Below are 21,071 nucleotides of genomic sequence, written 5' to 3'. Positions count from 1 at the left end.
ATGGCTGTCTGACCCACCGAGATACTTCTCAGAATGTCAATAGCCTCTGTATTGATGAGGGCAGCAGGAGTAACAGGGGCTGGGGTAGAGGTGCCTGCGACAAAGGAAATGCCCACTCTCTAGGGTGAGCGGGCACAGCCAACTGGGCTGGAAGTAACAAGAAGGGCGGTGATAAAATGGTGGGGTGGAAGGCAAGGATGGTACTGGGGAGGTCTCTGATGGGTCTGGCACCAATAGAGAGTGTCCACTGGAAGAGGAATCTGATGATGCAGTTGTAGATCCTGTCTCCCCTATTGTCCTCCCCTCACCCACCAGGTCACTTGGTCCCATTGTGTCAGTGATATCTTCACCTGAGGTCCCTTGGCCAGATGCTTTCCCCACTTGGATTTACCCCATCTCCCTCACCTGCCTGTGCTGATGCTGCAAAAATAATGAGAAATAGGGTCATAACATACACATGATAACACTTCAATCACAACTCTGATTGACAAACAATACCAATATGTCAAGTAGGCTTCCTCCAAAACTTTCACCTAAGTGGCACATCCATGTGCCATAACATATGCCTGCATGCCATCTGAACTTACCAAACTTATCCACAGGCTAATCAGGACCCCAGTAAACTACAACTGCACGGCTGAAGACTTGCAACCAAAATAACCATGCAACTACGAGGTGACCACTCCATCCTCACAGCTGTGCCACATGCAGCAGATCCCAGTCAACTTGTAGCCAACAACAGTATCCCTTTGTTAAGTATCTTCCCATATTTCACACACAAGTGTCTGCACATATTTACTTTGCACTTACGTGATGTACCAACAATTTAAGACAATGCCAATGAAATCTAGCTATCTCTGATACAAAAGTGCAATATCCTGGAGTAATTGACATGGAAATACTCATGTCACCGTGGACACATTTCAACAATGTACAGCTCAAAAGTAACACCTGTCCCAAAAGAGTCAAGGAGGGAGTATCAATGTCACTCAGATAGTCCTCACATGTGTCATTGAATATTGATGTCAGGTCCAATATGCCAGGGAGAGATGTCTCCAGAATGCACACAATGAATCAGTAAGCCCCAGGACAGTCACCAGTACTGTCTGACCCCCATTACAATGACATAAGATGAGGGTCTGTAGTAAACATCTGTACCTTGCATGTACACCTAACTTGCAAGGACTAATAGAAGGACCCCAACCTGTTGTCCAATGAGAAGCCACATCACTATCCACATCTTAGACATGCCAACCCTGATATATGTCTGTGGATGAATGCCTAAACCCAAACACATGTGATGTCAGCATCACTGCAAGTCACTCCATGATGTATGACAACAGTGAGGGAACAATCCTCAATCATTAAACATGTGCAGTACACTTTTCTACATGATGCCACATCAAGGGCTTAGATAAACACAGAGTGGTTCCACAATATGCGCCTACCTGTCATACCCCTCATTGCAACTGCAGTCCTACATGCCAAATGACATACTATGACGCATGAAGATATCTGTTAGATAATAAACAATACTGACACACTCTTGTCTGTGGCACAGCATAAAATGGACCACCATCATAAGTTTACTATTCCACTAACAGTTTTCCATAAACATATATGTGAGAGAATACAGACATCATTCCATCAACATGGGTAGTTTGTGCATGAAATTGCAGATTAAGGATGTTTCCTGAAGAGAAAATGGCACAAGATGGCATGTAGGCAGAAGGAATGTTGGCTACAGTCATGGGAGATAATTCTACTCAATGCACATTCACCACTTACCAAGAAAAAGCAGTTTGCTATATCTGCAAACCATTAGCCATATAGGCCATGTCACATCTATGATGGGCACAAACACATCACAGACTTCAGTGAGGTACCAGCACACATCATACACTGAAGATATCTTGCTTCTGGGTGACAGATGTCTACATACACATATGACCATACACATGACAGACGACATGATCCATAACTCACTTGCCTTCTGTCTATGACTTTCAGGGGAAGTAATCTGTGGGTCCGAAATTATACCCACTACAATACAAAAAGTACATGAAAGATCACTGTACACAACCATTTGTGGTCTCTGCAGATAAAGTTGTTTGAGGATTCCCCCGGGTTTGTACCAGATCCAAGGTTCAAAATGCAAGGTACAACAGTTTGATACACAGGACTTAGCAACACAAACAATCTCCCAACTGCTCTGTGAGACATGGCTCATCCCTAATTGTCAGGGGGAACAGTCAGTGCCACACTAAATCACCTGGAAATGGGACAGACAGAAAATTGCAGTCTACTCACCCCCTTGTGGCTGCTGTGCTTCCCTCAAATGCCCATCCAGCTCTGGGTAGGCCTCTACTAGAATGAGGGCCATTCGGGGGGTCATTGTCCAGCGGGCGCCCTGCCCACATTGGGAGGGCAGCCCCAGCTGGACCTCTGCAATCTTCTCAGACCAGTGTTTCAGAAGATCCTACCACTGTTTTCTGCAGTGGATGCTCAGCCTTCCACACCTTCTTGGAGATGGCTCTCCAAATCCCTTTCTTCTGATGGGCGTTGACTTGCATGGATGCAAAAGACAAGGCATGAAATTATATCCACAAGTCCCATCCAAAATGGCTGAGTCACATACATCTCAGTACACAAAGCTATGAACATTATTTTTTGCCAGAACTGGCCAAGTGTGCCACATACCAGCCACTGTGTACATGGACATGACTACAAACACTTCCCAATCTGCTGAACAACCTACCACCCTGCACAGGCCCTCCACTGACTAGGTAGGGCAATTGACATCTTGTAGGACATGCAATAGCAATCTGACTGAGAGCTGAGGAACTATGGGACACATCAAACCACTGTGGCTTCTGAAAGGTAGACTCTTTAGGCCTGAATGGATGAACACACTCACAATCTATGAGAATGATTCTCTACATACAGTTCATACAAACAAAAACATTACACATGGGTAACAATGAAGAGACTGGCATGGTGGGTACAGAAAGTGTCTACCCTGTCCATGTGTGGACATGTGGACTGATAAATGCATACTCATGCCACGCCAGGGGGTGGGGTTCTGTATCATGTACCGGTGCCATAGAACATGCTTTTGTACATATGTGTCCATCTTACAGAGATGTCATACAACAAACAAAGGCATGCATTGTCCATTTTCTGCTATACAACCAAACAAATGAGTCACATATCATGGTACCCAGGATTCATCACACTGCCTGTACTGTGGGACTTTCATTTAGGCAATAAGCCTGCACTGGAGTAATTTGACCTGTGTGATGATGACAACAGATCTGTGGAAGTAAAGGGCCTGTGAGGGGTCAGAGACACACTTTGACACTCATACCATGTGCACATTAATCACAGATCATTAACTCTTTACTAAAACCATGTACATACTCATCAGGGGATGAACCTAAATAAGCCATATTTTAGCACACAGCCTAGATTTTGTCACATAACAGTATATACTGAGATACAGGGAATAGGCACAGTGTGACAGTTGCATAATCAAAATGGCTCAGCACGAGCCTGACATGAACAGAACCTACATGAAACTCCATTCCTATCACTTCTATGCATGACAGTACATCATGTAGTCAACAGCAATTTGGCATGTGGTGTGTATGTGGCAGCCTAAGGGCAGAGTAAGTCAGGGTTTGCATTCAGAATATGAGTCTAGTAAGGCCAGATGTAGTTTGAAGTCTCAGTGACAACATTCAAATAGTTTACTTTACACACACTTGATATATACAACATGCATACACAGCTCATGCTGTCATGCAAAGTACATGTGGTCTCACATTGACAACATCCATGTGTCAAGTGATGTATGGGAGTGGCTGTGATCTTACCTTACCTAGGGACAGGTGCAAGAAAAGTGGCGCTGCACCCAGTGCAGAGCCACTTTCCTTGCACCCCTTAGCACCACACTACCGCTACCATGTTTGCGCCGTATTTAATATACGGTGCACCATGGCGCATGGTAAGGGGCCCTAGTGTCAACATTTTTGACGCTATTGATGTACTGTTCTGGGTTAGGGCCAAATTCTGGGGCTAACCCTGAAGAGTACATAGGGGTCCATTATAAATAATGGTGTGCCCCCTTTTAGCGTCTGCTCTGAGCAGGTGTTAAAAATGCCGAAACAAATGACACAAAGAAATCTTTTAGATTTCTTAACATCATTTTCTCTCCCCCTCCCTCTAATGGGGGAATGCCCCCTCACACAGGAGGCAGGCATAATGTAGTGCAAGGGGTTACAAAGTGGAGCAATGCATGCTTTGCTCCACTTTGTAAATCTTGCACAGCGATTTTTCCATAATACACCACATTTGCTTAAAGAAATGAGGTTAAGGTGGAAATTTTATGGCGCAACGAGCTCTGAAATCTGCTCCCTAGTTTTGTGCATCCAACATACGGTACAGCAAGATATACTCAAAACAGACACACACCAAAGTCTAAGGACTCAATAGCTGGCACTGAACACATTTACATGCATATTGACCCTCCCACTGATGCCCCACCGGCTCCACCTCTCTGCCCTTGACTTTACATTCTGGCACACATGGGCACAATCTAGCCTGTGAGAATGGAAAATATGGTGAAGTACAGTGAAAAAAAGTAGACATGAGGCACTTACCTGCTCCTCTGGTACACCATAAATCTGTCCATACAGAAGTAGGACCTCCTCCACTACAATCTCCAGTTCCTCCACGGAAAAGACAGGGAATTTATCAACTATTGGACATGGTATGATTGCTCCCAAAGGCAGTACCCAACAGCTTAGGTTGTGGAGGTGTTGCTGACAGCAGTGTCCTGAGTCAAGTGAAGAATTTGGCAAATACTGCAACTTACTTTGGGGCACAGCCCTCCCCACCACCAAACCTAATTTAAGTCTTAGGACATCAAGTAACAGACCGAGTGGCAAGTTTGATGTACAAATTGTTGCCGTCCAGATAGATGATGTGTACACAATTGTGGTAAAGCAAGGGAGAAACATGTTAGTTATGTGTCATTGACAGTGGTGATGTGTACTGTGTGTCATGTCCTCAACTTGTGACATGTCTTGTCACAGTTTGTCATTGACATGCATAAAGTATGTTGTCAGGGACACATTGAATGTTAGCTAAACTCATCACTTGTCATACATAGGTACACAGGGAGGGGAAGGATCAGAAATTCTCCTGTCTACTGTACATTGCCAGAACTTCAGGCCATGGAAGAAAGAAACGTTATCCAGATCCACTCTCTGAATAGGCAAACAATTGTGAATCCCTGTTGTCAGTTAGAGCCAGATCTGATACCTGCCATCTTCATCCAAATAGCAAACCACCCATTACACATGTCTTGGCAATGTTGCACTTCCTAGCCACAGGGTCCTTCCAAAATACAGTGGCCCTATCTGATGGGATGTCCCAGCCTCTGTTCAGTGTTTTATTGAAGGAAGTACTCTCTGCAATGTTAAAATACATCCAGTTTTCTAGACGTGAGGATTTTGCCCATGTGAAGGATGACTTCCATGGTTTGGCACATATCCCACATTTTGTGGGAGCCATTGATGGTATACATTTTGCATTGGCTCCATTGCATGGCAATGACAAAGACTATCACAACAGGAAGAACATCCATTTTATCAATGTCCAAATTGTTTGTTTGGCAGGCCTTTACATTTCACAGGTCTGTCCCCATTATCTAGGTTCAGTCCATGATGCCTTCATTGTGCGGAACAGTGCAATTCCACAGCTGATGTTACAACTGTGCCCATAGAGGGCCTAGCTGGTTGGTAAGTCACATGTGTCATGTTTGTTTGTATGCAATGTCTGTTGCAAAAAGTCAGATGAGAGGGACTCATAGTTGCATATATGTCCCCTTCCATTACAGCGGACGCTGCATATCCAAACTGTCCATGGCTGTTGACACCGGTGAGGAATCCAACTATGTCAGGGAAATTCCGCTTCAACTATGCCCATGGAAGAACACAGTGTGTCATGGAGTGGACTTTTGGGCTCCTGAAATCCAGAGTTATGTGTCTGGACAAAACAGGTGGAGCTCTCCTTTACTCACCTGAAAAAGTATGTAAGATCTTTGTGGCCTGCTGCATGCTCCACAACATTGCCCTGAGTAGAGATATCCCATACATCCAAGATGAGGGGGAGCTAGAAGTACCATTGGGGGAAAATCCTTAAATGCCAAGTGAGGATGACAATGTTGAAGAGGGGGCAGATCTCATCAATCAATACTTCACTTGAATCTAAGTATGTATTGTTATGTGATTACTATGGGCCTCATTCCGACCCTGGCGGTCATAGACCGTCAGGGTGGAGGCTGGAGGTAGCACCGCCAACAGGCTGGCGGTGCTACATGGGCAAGTCTGACCGCGGCGGTAAAGCCGCGGTCAGAAAAGGGCAACCGGTGGTTTCCCGCCGGTTTACCCCTGCCCAAGGGAATCCTCCATGGCGGCGCTGCTTGCAGCGCCGCCATGGGGATTCCGACCCCCTTCCCGCCATCCAGTTCTTGGCGGTTGTTACCGCCAGGAACAGGATGGCAGAAACGGGTGTCGTGGGGCCCCTGGGGGCCCCTGCACTGCCCATGCCACTGGCCCCATTAAGATTTTCAGTGTCTGCCCTGCCACTGCACCCGTCGCACCCCTTCAACTCCGCCGGCTCCATTCGGAGCCGGCTTCATTGTTGAAGGGGCTTTCCCGCTGGGCCGGCGGGCGGCCTTCTGGTGGTCGCCCGCCGGCCCAGCGGGAAAGTCGGAATGACCGTCGCGGTCTGTTGACCGCGGAGCGGTCTTCCGACTGGGTTACTTTGGAGGGCGGCCTCCGCCGTCCGCCAAAGTCGGAATGACCCCCTATATCTGTATGGGGAACTGTACGGGTCAGGATGTGTTGAGTAGGGTATTTTTAAATAAACAGGGATCTCATACTATGCAGCATACAGCCAAAGTTTGCTTGCTAAGTGTTATAAATGTTTCTACCGTTATGATCTGTTTTGTTTGTGTCAGTCTCATTGCAATGTGAGTTGATCTACTGAAGTTGTATATAAGATTTGTGGCATATATATAATTTCAGCCTACACTCCTTGAATTGTGTTTTATTAAGGTCTCTTCACCATGCCATATTCATGTGGGCATTTCAGAGTTGTGACATTGGCATGTAGCTGTTGCTGTTCTGACATCTGAAGTGGACATGCATTGATCCAGGTAATACTGGTCACAAATATGGGGTGTACGGTTCCTGTGCCAAAGCAGCTTGGACAGTGGGTGGATGGAATTCTGAAGTGCACAATACACTTGTCTGAAGTGGTGGGTGTGTTGGGCCAATTGTCTCATGTGTGTGATCATGTGGCCTTGAAACATGTCATCCAGTGCAATCAGTGCTTTCTCCCTTCACATTGTGATGACATTGATCCTTGCAGGAGGCTGGCCTGGCTTATAGTGGGTACCTGATGGTACTTACACCTTGTGCCAGGTCCAGTTATCCCTTATTAGTAGATTAGTAGTGTTCTAGCAGCTTAGGCTGATAGAGGTAGCTATAGCAGAGCAGCTTAGGCTGAACTAGGAGACATGCAAAGCTTCTACTATGCCACTTATATCATATAGCACTATATCATAAGAAACACCATACTCAGAGTTACTAACAATAAAGGTACTTTATTTTAGTGACAATATGCCAAAAGTATATCAGAGGATATACTCCCTTAGGAGGTAAGCACAATACACAACATATACACACAAACCAAAAGCAGGTAAGTAAACAGTTGGAAAAGTAGTGCAAACACTGTAGAACACAATAGAATGCAATAGGAGACAATAGGCCTAGGTGCAACACAAACCACATACTCCAAAAGTGGATTGCGAACCACGAATGGACCCCAGGCCTAGTGTACTGTGTAGAGGGTCACTGGGAGTGTAAGAAAACACTAAGGTGGTCATTACAACCCTGGCGGACGGTGTTAAAGCGGCGGTAAGACCGCAAACAGTCTGGCGGTAAAAGTTTTGGAATTATGACCGTGGCGGAAACCGCCAACAAAGACAGACACTTTAACACTCCGACCGCCACGGCGGTACAGACAAGCAGCGCGGCGGTCACCGCCAACAGACAGGCGGAAGACAATGTACCGCCCATAGTATCACAATCCGCCAATCCACCACCTTTTCCGGGGAGGATTCTCCGTGGATAAAAACACGGCGGAAACAGTTTCTGCAATGGGAAAACGCTCACCTGAACACATCCCACAAGGAAGGAGGACTCCATGGAGCCTGAACTCCAAATCCTACCGGCCCTTCTCTTCCTACTCATCTACAAAGACCAACGCCTGCGCCAGCGACGACAACGGTGAGTACTGCACCTATGACATAGGGGAGGGGGAGGCAAAAGTTAGGGGGACACACACGCAACACCCCCACCCCCACCCCACACTCGCATATTACAACACACACACCAAAGCATTTACAAAAATAACATCAACAACCCACAACCCCGCCGGAAGAAAGCAAAGACAAAACAAAATCAGTCCAAACCTTGTAATGTATCAATATACATGTCTCAAAAATATACAGATATATTAGCTAACCATACAAAAGTATATACATTTCGAGAAGTAGTGCAGATATGCACATATAAATGTCTGTGCACCACTAGTCCAAAATTGCATGGGCGAGGCCCACAAAAGATACCTGTCCACACACGGAGAGAACACTGCCGGGGCATCAGATAGAAATACTACAGGCACCTCAGGGGGAAGGGAAGGGGGGGCACCTCAGCCGGAGGAGTGCAAAGCCAGATCCACGACGGGGCTCCATGCCCACTTTTCCATCCTGGGGAGTGCAAAGTCACAGTCTTTCAAGTCTCTACAGTGGGTGGCTTGCCACCTGTTCCATCCTGGGGAGTGCAAAGCCACAGTCTCTCAAGTCTCTACAGTGGGTGGCTTGCCCACTGTTCTATCCTGGGGAGTGCAACGCCACAGTTTCCAAAGTAGATAACAGCCTCCACTGGTTCTGGAGGGGGACTGGTGCCCAGACTGGATTAGTCTCCCCGTGGAAGTTCCTGTACCGTCTCCTGGCCCACCCGCACATGGTATAACGGTGCTTGATGTGGCAGACATTTCATACTTCCCCGGTGCATGCCCTGTTCAGCGGTGCTTTGCCATGGCGGTATCTGGACTCTTCAGCGGTGCTTTGCCATGGCGGTGTATGGAGTCTTCAGCGGTGCTTTGCCTTGGCGGTGTCTGGACTGTTCAGCGGTGCTTTGCCATGGTGGTCTCTGGACTGTTCAGCGGTGCTTTGCCATGGCGGTGTCTGGACTGTTCAGTGGTGCTTTGCATTGGCGGTGTCTGGACTGTTCAGCGGTGCTTTGCCATGCCGGTTCTGGACTGGGCATTGGTGTGTGGCATGACGTTCTCTGGACTGGACATTGGTGTGTGGCATGACGTTCCCTCATTGCCCAGCGGGGCTGTGGCAGCCGGGGCCCTCCTGGGCACTGACTTCGGCGGTGGTCTCCTGACCAGTGATGATACTTGGGCCCTCCGGGGCACTGACTTTGGCGGTGGCGGTGGTCTTCTGACCAGTGACGGTACTTGGGCCCTCCTGGGCACTGACTCTGGCGGTGGTCTCCTGACCAGTGATGGTACTTGGGCCCTCCTGGGCACTGACTCTGGCGGTGGTCTACGGTACTTGGGCCCTCCTGGGCACTGACTCTGGCGGTGGCGGTGGTCTCCTGACCAGTGACGGTACTTGGGACCTCCTGGGCACTGACTCTGGCGGTGGCAGTGGTTTCCTGACCAGTGACGGTACTTGGGCCCTCCTGGGCACTGACTCTGGCGGTTGTCTCCTGACCAGTGACAATACTTGGGCCCTCCTGGGCAATGACTCTGGCGGTGGTCTCCTGACCAGTGATGACGGTGCTGGCGGTGGCGTCCCGACCGCCGGGAAGGATGCCGCCCTTCTCCGCTGTGCTGCTCACACTAGGCTGTGCAGACTTCCACTGGCCCTTCCCCACCTTTGGAGGAGTCACAGCTGACTCTGCCATCCACCTGGAACCCCTGTGAGTTGTTTTGCCACCAGGAGTCTTCTCAGGGTCCCGTCGGCCACTTTCCAATTTCAGAGCCTTTACAGGGGGCGGGCTGCCAGTGCCTTTGCTCCGGGTCACACTGCCAGTCCTGGTGGCCGGTGCACTCCACACACCTTGAACAGGCACCACTGGTATTGGAGGCTTTTTGGCTGAGGTGCTACGACGGGACTGATGAAGGGGGGGGGGGCAAAAAGGTCAACTTTACACAGGGACAGTTTCTGACGAACACTGGGATGGGTAGTTGGAGGGGGTCTGGGAGTGGAGGAAGAGGAGGTGGTTGTAGGAGGTGTCACTTTAGGTGTTTTGGGTGCAGGTGCAGGTACTGGAGGCTGTCGTGAGGTGGATGGATGTTGGGTGTGTGGGTGCCCGCGTTTGTGTACTTTGGGAGGGGGCGTCACAGACACGCTGGGAGAGGACAGAGGGGACGTGTAAATGGTAGTGGAGGTGGTGAGTGGAGGTGAGCGGGGTGTGGTGCTGGGTGTTCTGGTGCGAGTCCTGGTGCCTGTAGATGTAGTGCATGCAGGTGTGAGTGTAGACGAGACTGGGAGGGAAGAGGGAGACGACGAGGAGGGGGACACAGTGGAGGCAGTGGATGTTGCTGTGTCTGCACGTGGGTGATGCTTGCGTGTGTGCCTGTGGGTTGTGTGGTGCCTATGTTTGCCTGAGCTACTTATGGGTGTAGAGGTGTGTGCATGCTGGTCTGATGGTGTGCTTGGGATAGGCTGGGGTACAGGGGATTGGGTCTGGGTGGAGGAGGTTGGAGGGGGCAGGCTAGACACAGGGACAATGGCTGCCATCAGTGCTGAGGCCAGAGATTGCAGGGTTCGCTGAAGGGCAGCCTGACCAGAATGAATGCCCTCCAGGAATGCATTACTGTGTTGCAACTCCCTTTCTACACCCTGGATGGCATTCACAATGGTAGACTGCCAAACAGTGAGTGACCTGAGGAGGTCAATGGCCTCCTCACTGAGGGCAGCAGGGGTGACTGGGGCAGGGCCTGAGGTGCCTGGGGCGAAGGTGATGCCCACCCTCCTGGGTGAGCGGGCACGCGGCGAACGCTGAGGGGCCGCTGGGAGGGCGGTGCTGGTAGGGGAGGTGGCGACTGTACCTGTAGAAGTGGGGCGCACAGATGGTGCCGCCACCACAAGGGAGCTCCCATCGTCGGACGAGTCCGTGTCACTGGTTGGTGATCCGGTGCCCGACGTAAAGCTCCCCTCGCCCTGCGTCCCACTGGTGCATTCAGAGTCCATGGTGTGGCCCTCCAAGGCCATGTGGGATGCAGCTCCCTCGTGCTCTGGTGCCACTGTCCCTCCGCCTGATGATGCTGATGCACATAAGAACATGGAGAGCACAAAAAGGGGGGGGAGACAGAAGAAAGACAGGTTGAGTGCATGGCATACCGCGACCGTTGGCGGACAATACAGACACAGCAGCCCCCTGCACTACGCCATGCTCCTGGCCTCTACAGATGCTATTCCTGGGATCTGGCCTACATGGCTATGGTGGACCTCTGCACACATGGATGTCACAGGGGCATCTATACCTGGACTTGGCACTCTACTGCGGCGGGGTAGGGAGCCACATGGCCTGCATTACGGAGGGGCCTAGTCTACCTATGTCTGCCTGGCCTAGGTACACCCACAGGACTCCTCCCTCACCCAGACCCCTCCACTGCGCGCCAAGTCCGCAGAATGATGTTGTACTCAGCCCCTTGTGTCTGCTGTGATGCCCTCAAGCGCCCATCCAACTCAGGGTAGGCCATCACCAGGATCCAGAACATCAGGGGGGTCATGGGGCGACGGGCACCCCTCCCACATTGGGAGGGCATCCCCAGCTGAGCCTCCGCCGTCTTCTTGCTCCAGCGGCGAATGTCCTCCCATCGTTTACGGAAGTGGGTGCCCCGTCTCTGGTGGACCCCCAGGGTCCAGACGTCTTTGACGATGGCACGCCAGATGTCCTTCTTCTGGTGGGGGCTGACCTACATGACATGCACAAGGGAAGAAGAGAAGTCATTAACAACCGCACCGTCAATGTGCGTGGCCCCCTCCCTACCCTAGCCATGTGGCACATTCATTCACATGCATTAATGTTCCCTGAACTCTGCCCCCTTCCCTCTTCCAACCAGCCCTCTCCACCCAGGCCTAGCCCATACAACGTGCTCCCAGTGTACTTACCTGTTGGTCTGGAGGACCGTAGAGTAGCGTGTACTGGGGGAGGACCCCGTCTACCAGTTTCTCCAACTCCTGAGCAGTGAAGGCAGGGGCCCTTTCCCCAGACGCAGCAGCCATAGTCGCTTCCAGACCGAGGTCACAGCACCACTTGCAGTGTAGGTCCTCTCCTGTCGAAGATCAGGTATCTAGTGATAGAACAGATAGAAAATGGTGGTGACGTCCGCGGTGGTGGCGTCCGCGGCAGTGCGTATCATCACCGCCGGCGCACTTCCTCATTGGCTCCAGGGACCCATAGGGTCCAATGTAAACCACTGCAGCATTGCGCCACGGTCTACGACCGCCTACCGCGACGGTGTGCAACGCCAACGCAGTTACCCCACAATCCCATTGTCCCAGTTTAGAGGTCAGGCAGCCGCCATTTCAGGGGCCCACATGGCTCCATTTACTTCAGCGTCACACATAGCTAGGCCTACACTCAACACACATACAGGAAGGGTTTTCTGTTTGGTGTGGTGTTCTGTGTAACTGTGGGTATATACCTGGAAAAAAGTTAACTCGATCCTCGCTGTTGTCCTTCCTAGGCGCCGTCAGCTGTGACAATTGAGAAGATGGCGGAATCCTCTGGTGTACCGACCGCTGGTGGACCTGTTGACAATGGAGGAGCGAAATTTAATCGTGACCTACAGGTTTGACCGTGCCACTATCCAGGAACTATGTACCCAGTTGGAGCCAGACCTGATGTCACCAATCCGCCATCCCACTGGAATCCCTCCTGACGTGCAGGTGCTGTCAGTGCTCCATTTCCTTGCAAGTGGGTCTTTTCAAACAACTGTGGCCATGGCATCAGGGATGTCCCAGCCTATGTTTTCCAACGTGCTGTCCAGAGTGTTGTCTGCCCTGCTGAAACACGTAAGGAGATACATCATATTCCCTGAGGTGGAAGACTTGCCTACAGTGAAAGGTGACTTCTATGCCCTTGGACATATCCCCAACGTCATAGGTGCTGTTGATGGGACCCATGTGGCTTTGGTCCCCCCCCCCACAGGAGTGAACAGGTGTACAGGAACCAGAAGAGTTATCATTCCATGAATGTACAGATGGTCTGTTTGGCAGACCAGTACATCTCGCAGGTAAATGCAATGTTCCCTGGCTCAGTGCATGACGCCTACATCCTGCGGAATAGCAGCATCCCTGATGTGATGGGTCAACTCCAGAGGCACCGTGTGTGGCTATTAGGGGACTCTGGTTACCCCAACCTTTCCTGGCTATTGACCCCAGTGAGGAATCCCAGGACCAGGGCAGAGGAACGCTACAATGAGGCCCATGGGCGGGCTAGGAGGGTGATCGAACGCACCTTTGGCCTCCTGAAGGCCAGGTTCAGGTGCCTCCATATGACAGGCTGTTCCCTATTCTACTCACCGAAGAAGGTGTGCCAAATCATCATCGCCTGCTCAATGCTTCACAATCTTGCTTTGCGACGCCGGGTGCCTTTTCTACAGGAGGATGGTCCAGATGACGGTGTTGTGCCAGCGGTGGAGCCTGTGGACAGTGATGAGGAGGAAGCTGAGGAAGAAGACAACGACAACAGGGAGTCAGTCATACAGCAATATTTCCAGTGACACACAGGTGAGAACATTTTCTTTTTTAACATGACATTCATTGTTACACGTCTTACTCTATCCAGTGTGTAATTGAATGGGATTATTTGGTAACTGAGTTGTTCCTTTCCATTACGGTTTCACAGGTGTGGTTACCAACGTGTGTCATCTGCATGCATCCTTCAAGGACTTGTGATGTGTGACATTGGTATTTGCCTTAACAATAGAAAAAGCATTTTGACACTGTCATTGATCATACATTTTACTAAATCATAGACTGCCTCCAGAATGTTTTGTGGTTCAAAGGTGTTTATTTAAGTGCTCACAAATGGAGGGGGGTTTTAAAATGGTGATGGGTGATGGTGGAGGAATGTCCATGGCAGAGTCCAGTCTATTAGTCTCACAGGTGCACTGCCCATCTGGGCATAGGAAGTGGAGCTGGGGCAGTTAAAGTATGGACAGGGTAACAAAGTGGGACAGTGGGGGGCAAACAGGGTGGTGTCATTTCCTGGCGGGGTCTTGCCATCTTGCTCTGTCCTGTTCCTGGATCTCAGAGACGGCTTGCGTGGTGGTTGTCCATCTGCAGGGGGTGGGGTGCTGGTGTGCTGGTCTTGTGGCGGTGCCTCCTGTCCACTAGCGCCGGCGGAGGTGGTGGGCAGTTCATCATCCATGCTAGTGTCAGGGGCCCCTTGGAGTGCCACGGTGTCCCTCAAGGTCTGCTGTATGTCCTTCAGCACCCCTACGATGGTGCCCAAGGTGGAGCTGATGGTCCTGAGCTCCTCCCTGAAGCCCAAATACTGTTCCTCCTGCAGGCGCTGGGTCTCCTGAAACTTGACCAGAACCGTCGCCATTGTCTCCTGGGAGTGGTGGTATGCTCCCATGATGGAGGATAGGGCCTCGTGGAGAGTGGGTTCTCTTGGTGCCTCGTGGAGAGTGGGTTCCCTTGGCCTGTCCGCCCCCTGTCGCACAGCAGCCCTCCCAGTTCCCCTGTGTTCCTGTGCCTCCGTCCCCTGGACCGTGTGCCCACTACCACTGTCCCCAGGTCCCTGTTGTTGTTGGGGTGGTGGGTTATCCTGGGTTCCCTGTAGTGGTGGACACACAGCTGATTGACCTGTCCTGGGTAGGGAGGTTTGGGCCCACTGGGTGGGTGCTGTGCTGGTGTTACCAGAGGGTGGAAGGTCAGTGTTGGGCTGTGCCAGTGCAAGGGGAACCGACTGTCCCGAGGCCCACGATGGTCCGGGCTGGTCATCAGGCTCCAGTAGGGCAGAGCTGCTATCGTCACTGTGGGCCTCTTCTGTGGGTGGAGTGGAGATGTCTGGACCCTCCGGTGTGGTGACGGTCCTTTGTGATCCTGCAGGGGCATAAGAGCATGATTATTGCATGTGTGTGTGTCATGGTGTGCAATGGGTGAGTGAGCGTGTACCCCAGTGCTAGCATTCGTGTGTGGGGGCTTGTGTGATGATGGTTAGGGGGTTGTTCTGGGTATGTGCAGTGAGCATGCTTTGGTGAGGGGTGACCATGCTTAGTTGTGTCATGCAGGGCTTGTTGTTGGGATGTGTGGTTTGTGTTCTTAGTACATTAGTGTGGAGTTGGAGTGATAGGGGAGGGTGTGAGGGTGGGGGTGTGTGATAGCATGCAGGTAGGGTGGGGGATCTGAGAGAGAGCTAGTTTGGCAGTGCCCGTGGTTCATGCTGGAGCCCCGGGGATGCATGGGATTGGTACCCCAATACCAGATTTGGCTTGGGGGGACAATTCCATGATCTTAGACATGTTATATGGCCATGTTCGGAGTTACCATAGTGAAGCTACATATAGGTATTGAGCTATATGTAGTGCACAGGTGTAATGGTGTCCCAGCACTCACAAAGTCTGGGGAAATCACCCTGCCCTCACACTTAGTAACTTTGCACCTAACCATCACCAAGTGAGGGTTAGACATATAGGTGACTTATAAGTTACTTAAGTGCAGTGTAAATGGCTGTGAAATAACGTGGATGTTATTTCACTCAGGCTGCAGTGGTAGTCCTGAGTAAGAATTGTCTGAGCTCCTTATGTGTGGCAAAAGAGATGCTGCAGCCCATAGGGATCGCCTGGAATCCCAATATCCTGGGTACCTAAGTACTAAATACTAGGGAATTATAAGGGTGTTCCAGAGTGCCAATTAGAATTGGTGAAAATAGTCACTAGCCTGCAGTGACAATTTAAAAAGGAGAGAGAGCATAAACGCCGAAGTTCTGGTTAGAAGAGCCTCAGTGATACAGTTAGGAACCACATAGGGAACATACATAGGCCACAACTATGAGCACTGGGGTCCTGGCTAGCAGGATCCCAGTGACACAGGCAAAAACAAACTGACACACAAGTAAAAATGGGGGTAACATGCCGGGCAAGATGTAGTTTCCTACAATCCTGTATGGCCTTTGTGTAGCTGTTGATGTGTTTTCTCATTGGAGGCCAAAGTGCCTGTGCCACAACACTGACATAGGTTTTCTATCATGCCACCAGATGTTTGGTCATTGTAATAGGATGGACCTATAATCAGGGACTGGTGTACTGCCCTCTGTCTGTGCCATGGTGTATGCCAATACGGCAGACATGGTTTTGGTATGTGATATGGGTCAAGCTAGTTACAATATCACTAATCTGTCATCCTATTCTACGAGACAAGGTCTGACAAAGCCATTTCTTCTGTGGTCTTCGGGACGTGACCTTTGGGATATCCAGCTCAACTCAATATGGTTCTGCCATTGTTGGCTATGACAGTACAGACATTTTAACAGCCTATGTGCTGTACTGTGCAATAAAATGTTTGGTGTGACCAGACACTTGGGTCACTGTGTTGCTAATTCTCCTCAGCATGACACTACCTGAGACATATCCCTCCTTCCTTTACCATCTTATGTCTTCCTCGTGTGCATCACATGGGTTAACAATTCAACCTCTCAAAATCTTGAAAAAATTGTAGTTGGCAGTGTTTTTGTGATAGGTGTGTTTATTTACATATGTGCAGGAAATAATTGTGAGACTCAACAAAAAAGTAAAGTGAGGGGAATCAGTCATGGTGGATGAAACCAAGTTAGTAGATGCCACAACATTTGGAGTCTAAAGTCCAGTATCCTGCTACCATGGAAAATGGAACAGTGAATAGAGTGAATCTGTGACACACAAAGAAGTTCCTTCAGAAAGAGGTCACTTGCAAGCAGTCTTGGGTGGATGTCCCCATTTGCATGGGGGACCAGCTGCTACAGAGGCAGGTGTATCTAAGGTGGTTCCTTCACCTGACATGGCCTCTCTTTCAGTGGCTGCCACAGATGTTGAAGAGGCTGTTGTTGCTTGGCTAAAGGAAGGGGTGTGGTGTTGCTCATGGTCCCTGATCAGTGTACTACTGATATCCCAGAACACCCATATCAGGGAGGCCCAAATGGTGTTTGAGGCCTCACACTTTTCTTTGGGTTCCTGATAGAAGTCCGTCTGCAGCTGCTTCATCTCCCACAGTTTGGCCCTGTACCTGGCCCATTACTCCCTGGGATTGGTGGTAGGTTCCCAAGATGTGGCTGATGGTGTCCTGGCCAGGACAATCCCCATCAGTCTCATGCTACAGGTCACACCATCCATCACATGCACCCTACCCCCACTTGCCTGTGCCCTTGGCACAGCTTGCCCCCTACCAGTGGTTCCTGAACCATCATTGTCGGAGGTGTTTTTTTGTAACTCTGGATCCTGGACTAGGGGACACAAGAGGTTTGAAACTGTCCTTGGGACACAAGTTTAAGGGCAATTGGCTGCCTGAGATGTTGAAGCAATAGGGCTGGGAGGAGTCGATGTTGTCACGGTGAGGCTCATTACTGTTGTCTGCCCAGGTTTCCCGGATGTCCCAGAACTGTCCTCAACATCCAGAACACCCGGAGTTGTGTCCTCACTAAGGGCTTCATCAATGGGGGTAGTGACAGTTTCTTCAGTGGTCTTGATTTTCATAGTGGCAGCTAGAACTGTTGATGTGAGCGATATAATATTAAAGGTTGTATTGTGACACCTACCTCCAATAATAAACAGTGACTTTTGGCTAAGGCCATGTACACTTTGGGTTTGCAGATTTCTCTTATGTGACATGTATGCATGCTATTAGTTGCATTGACCTGATATTTGAGTAGCATACCAATGCCATTTCAGTGAACTAGCTTCAGAATGTCTGAGTTTATTAGCACTTGGAAGGGGGTCCTAGACATATCTATTGCCAGCAGTGCAGGCTAAACAGTGGCTGGGCAGGATGTGGTTTAGGTAATTTTAAGACCTGGTTGACTGTTATGTAGCAGGACCCAGAACCTTGCTATATATGTGATAATTGTCATCATTTGGTCAGTGCAGTGTGAATGTGTTTCCTGCCAATACCATTCAGATGATGCATCTCGGGGCCTATCTCAAATTATTTTGGCACACAGATTGAGCTGTCCTTCCTGCCTGTCCACAATATTTTCTTCTTGGCGTAGCTGCTGAAGATGGATCTAGGTGGTAACAACATCACAGAGTATACTCTGATCTTTATCTTGGTCCCTCCCAGGTGGGTAAACTTCATTTGTGAGTTCACAGACAGATGCAAAATGTCATGTGGACACAGGCCTGGTTCTTGGAGTCACAGGGACTGGCCCTCCTGGGATCGACAGTCATGTTACTCCAAGTACTACACACAGTATACATATGCCATCCTGTCAGGTAAATACCATTCAATGGCTGAGTAGAGGGAGAATAGTAATTGGAGCAGAGGACACTGTTTTGGTTGAGTGTAGTGCAAGTAGCAGTGCCTCCTTGCCTTAGTATTCATGTTAGTGCCTGTCCTACCCACACACTATATAGATGTCATCCTCTCAGGTAGGTATAGTTCAATGGCTGAATAGAGGGAAAAGGGTCATTGTAGCAGAGGACACTTATTGTGGGTGAGTGTAGTGAAGTAGCATTGCCTCCTGGGCTTAGCATTCCTGTCACTGTTTGTCCTGCCCACACACTATACAGATGTCATTCTCTCAGGTGGGTACAGTTGAATGGCTGAGTAGAGGGAGAAGGTTCATTGGAGCTGAGGACACTGTTGTGGCTAAGTGTAGTGACAACATCATTGCCTCATGGCCTTAGCATTCCTGTCAGTGCTTGTACTACACACACACTATACAGATGTCATCATCTCAGGTGTGTACATTCCAATGGGGAGTTGACGGACAATGTAATTTTGAGTAGGATACACTGTTCAGGTTTTTGTAATAGTGAAACAGTGCCTGCTGGGAATTGTAGTGTTGTCAATCCCTGTACTACACACACTATACAGAGATGTTGTTGCCCCAGGTGAGTCTAGTTCACATGTTGGAGGCCTGACAGCGGTCTCTGGACAGGTGGACACTGGGCTGTTGAGTGGGTTGACAGTGAAGTTGGCAAAATGTGATTAGTGTGCATGCATGACAATACATTTTGGTGATATTTTAGTGCTGTGACTTACCAGACTCTGCTCCCCTAGGTATTCCTCTCAAGCCCTCAGAATGCAGGATGGCCAAGACCTTCTCCTCCAATGATGTGAGTTGTCAGGCAGAAGGTGGGGGGGCCACCGCCAGTTCTCTGGAAATGCAACTGGTACCTAGATGCAATGGAATTGACCTTCCCCCTGAGACCGTTCCACCTCTTCCTGATGTCATCCATTGTGTGAGGAGAGGGGCCTACAGCATTCACTCTGTGGACTATCCTTTGCCACATTTCCATTTTCCTGGCGATAGTAGTATGCTTGACTTGTGCTTGAAATTGATGTGGCTCTACACTAATGATTTTATCCACCGTGACTCTTAACTCATCTTCAGTGAAATGGGGATTTTTCTTAGGTGGCATGGTGGTGATGGTCAAAAAATGTATAGGTGGTTGGAAATAACCAGGTTACAGGGCATTAATGGAGTAGATACGTGCAAATGGATGTGATAGGAGTGTGTTGAGGGTATGAGATATGTGCCTACTGAAAGTTGGAGGGGTGCCTATTCCATGGTTTTATCTTTTATGATAATGCGCTCTTGCTAAAGTGTGTTGCATTGTAGATGCAAAGGATTGTGGTGTGTGAAGGGATGTGCTTTATAGTGTGCTTTGCAGGTGTGTCAGGCATGGCAATGTGAGTCAGCTGTGTTGTTTTCAAATCCACCCAATGTGATTTTGTGTGTTCCTTTGTCGACAGTGAAGCGTCATGGTTTAGACCTCCATTGGCAGACTGCCACTGTGACCTTGTACTTGTAATGGGTTCAGTGGTTGGTTGATGGGCTGTTGGTGCTGGTGGTCAGACCGCCTATTTCCCGCCGTCCGAAGTATTGGTGGTGTAGGTTTTTTGGCTGGCTTTTGTCTGTCCTCTCTATGTAACTCATAATATAGCAGTCTGTATGACTGCCAACATGGTGGTCTTTTGGTGGCCGCTACTGTGGTGGTCTGGTGGTCTGGCTGCCAAATCATAATCAGGCTGAGAGTGTTTAGCCAATGTGAAGTAAAACTAACACATGTTGACACACATAAGGCATCACTGCTACCACACAAGAAGTCCAATGGAGTCTCCTGAACTTCCATCCTATCACTGTGCAAGCTGTCTTGGCAAAAGGTCTTGTACATCCAGACTGTGACATACATTCCCAGGAATGATCCATGTCCACTTTGTACGTCCGCACAACGCAAAATACCTGCCAATGTCACAACTCTGAAATGTCCAAATGAAGATGCCATAGTGAAGGTATCTAAATAAAAACAAAAAATATAGTTATGAAACCACACATATGACAGTTCACATAGTAAATGTCTGGAGAATACAGTCCATGACAAAAATCTGACACATACACATCAACATTTACTTAATGTGAATGTCTCAAAAGCTTTATCACCAAGCACACTTTGCCAGAGTTTTCCAGAGCTTAAGCCTCCTAACACTTTTCTAAATTCAAACTCCTCACATCATCACAACAAGAGTTCATTGTACAGCCAAACTCAGGACATCTCATGACATACTTACACTTATGAGAAGAAGCAGTCGGTGAGGTCTTGTCGCAAATCAGCTCCTTCCTCTTCACCACTATCATCATTATTTGGCATTTCAGGATCCTCACCAGGTGGCAGCTCAGGCCCTCACTCATCTGCAATGTAAGGGATGTTCCTTTGCAGGACGATATTATGGAGCATGCAGAAGGCCACAGTGATCTAACAAACCT

This window comes from Pleurodeles waltl, chromosome 8 (assembly GCF_031143425.1).
Source record: "Pleurodeles waltl isolate 20211129_DDA chromosome 8, aPleWal1.hap1.20221129, whole genome shotgun sequence".
Taxonomy (NCBI): Eukaryota; Metazoa; Chordata; class Amphibia; order Caudata; family Salamandridae; genus Pleurodeles; species Pleurodeles waltl.
The sequence above is the reverse complement of the archived record's forward strand: the minus strand, read 5'-3'. Positions refer to the sequence as shown.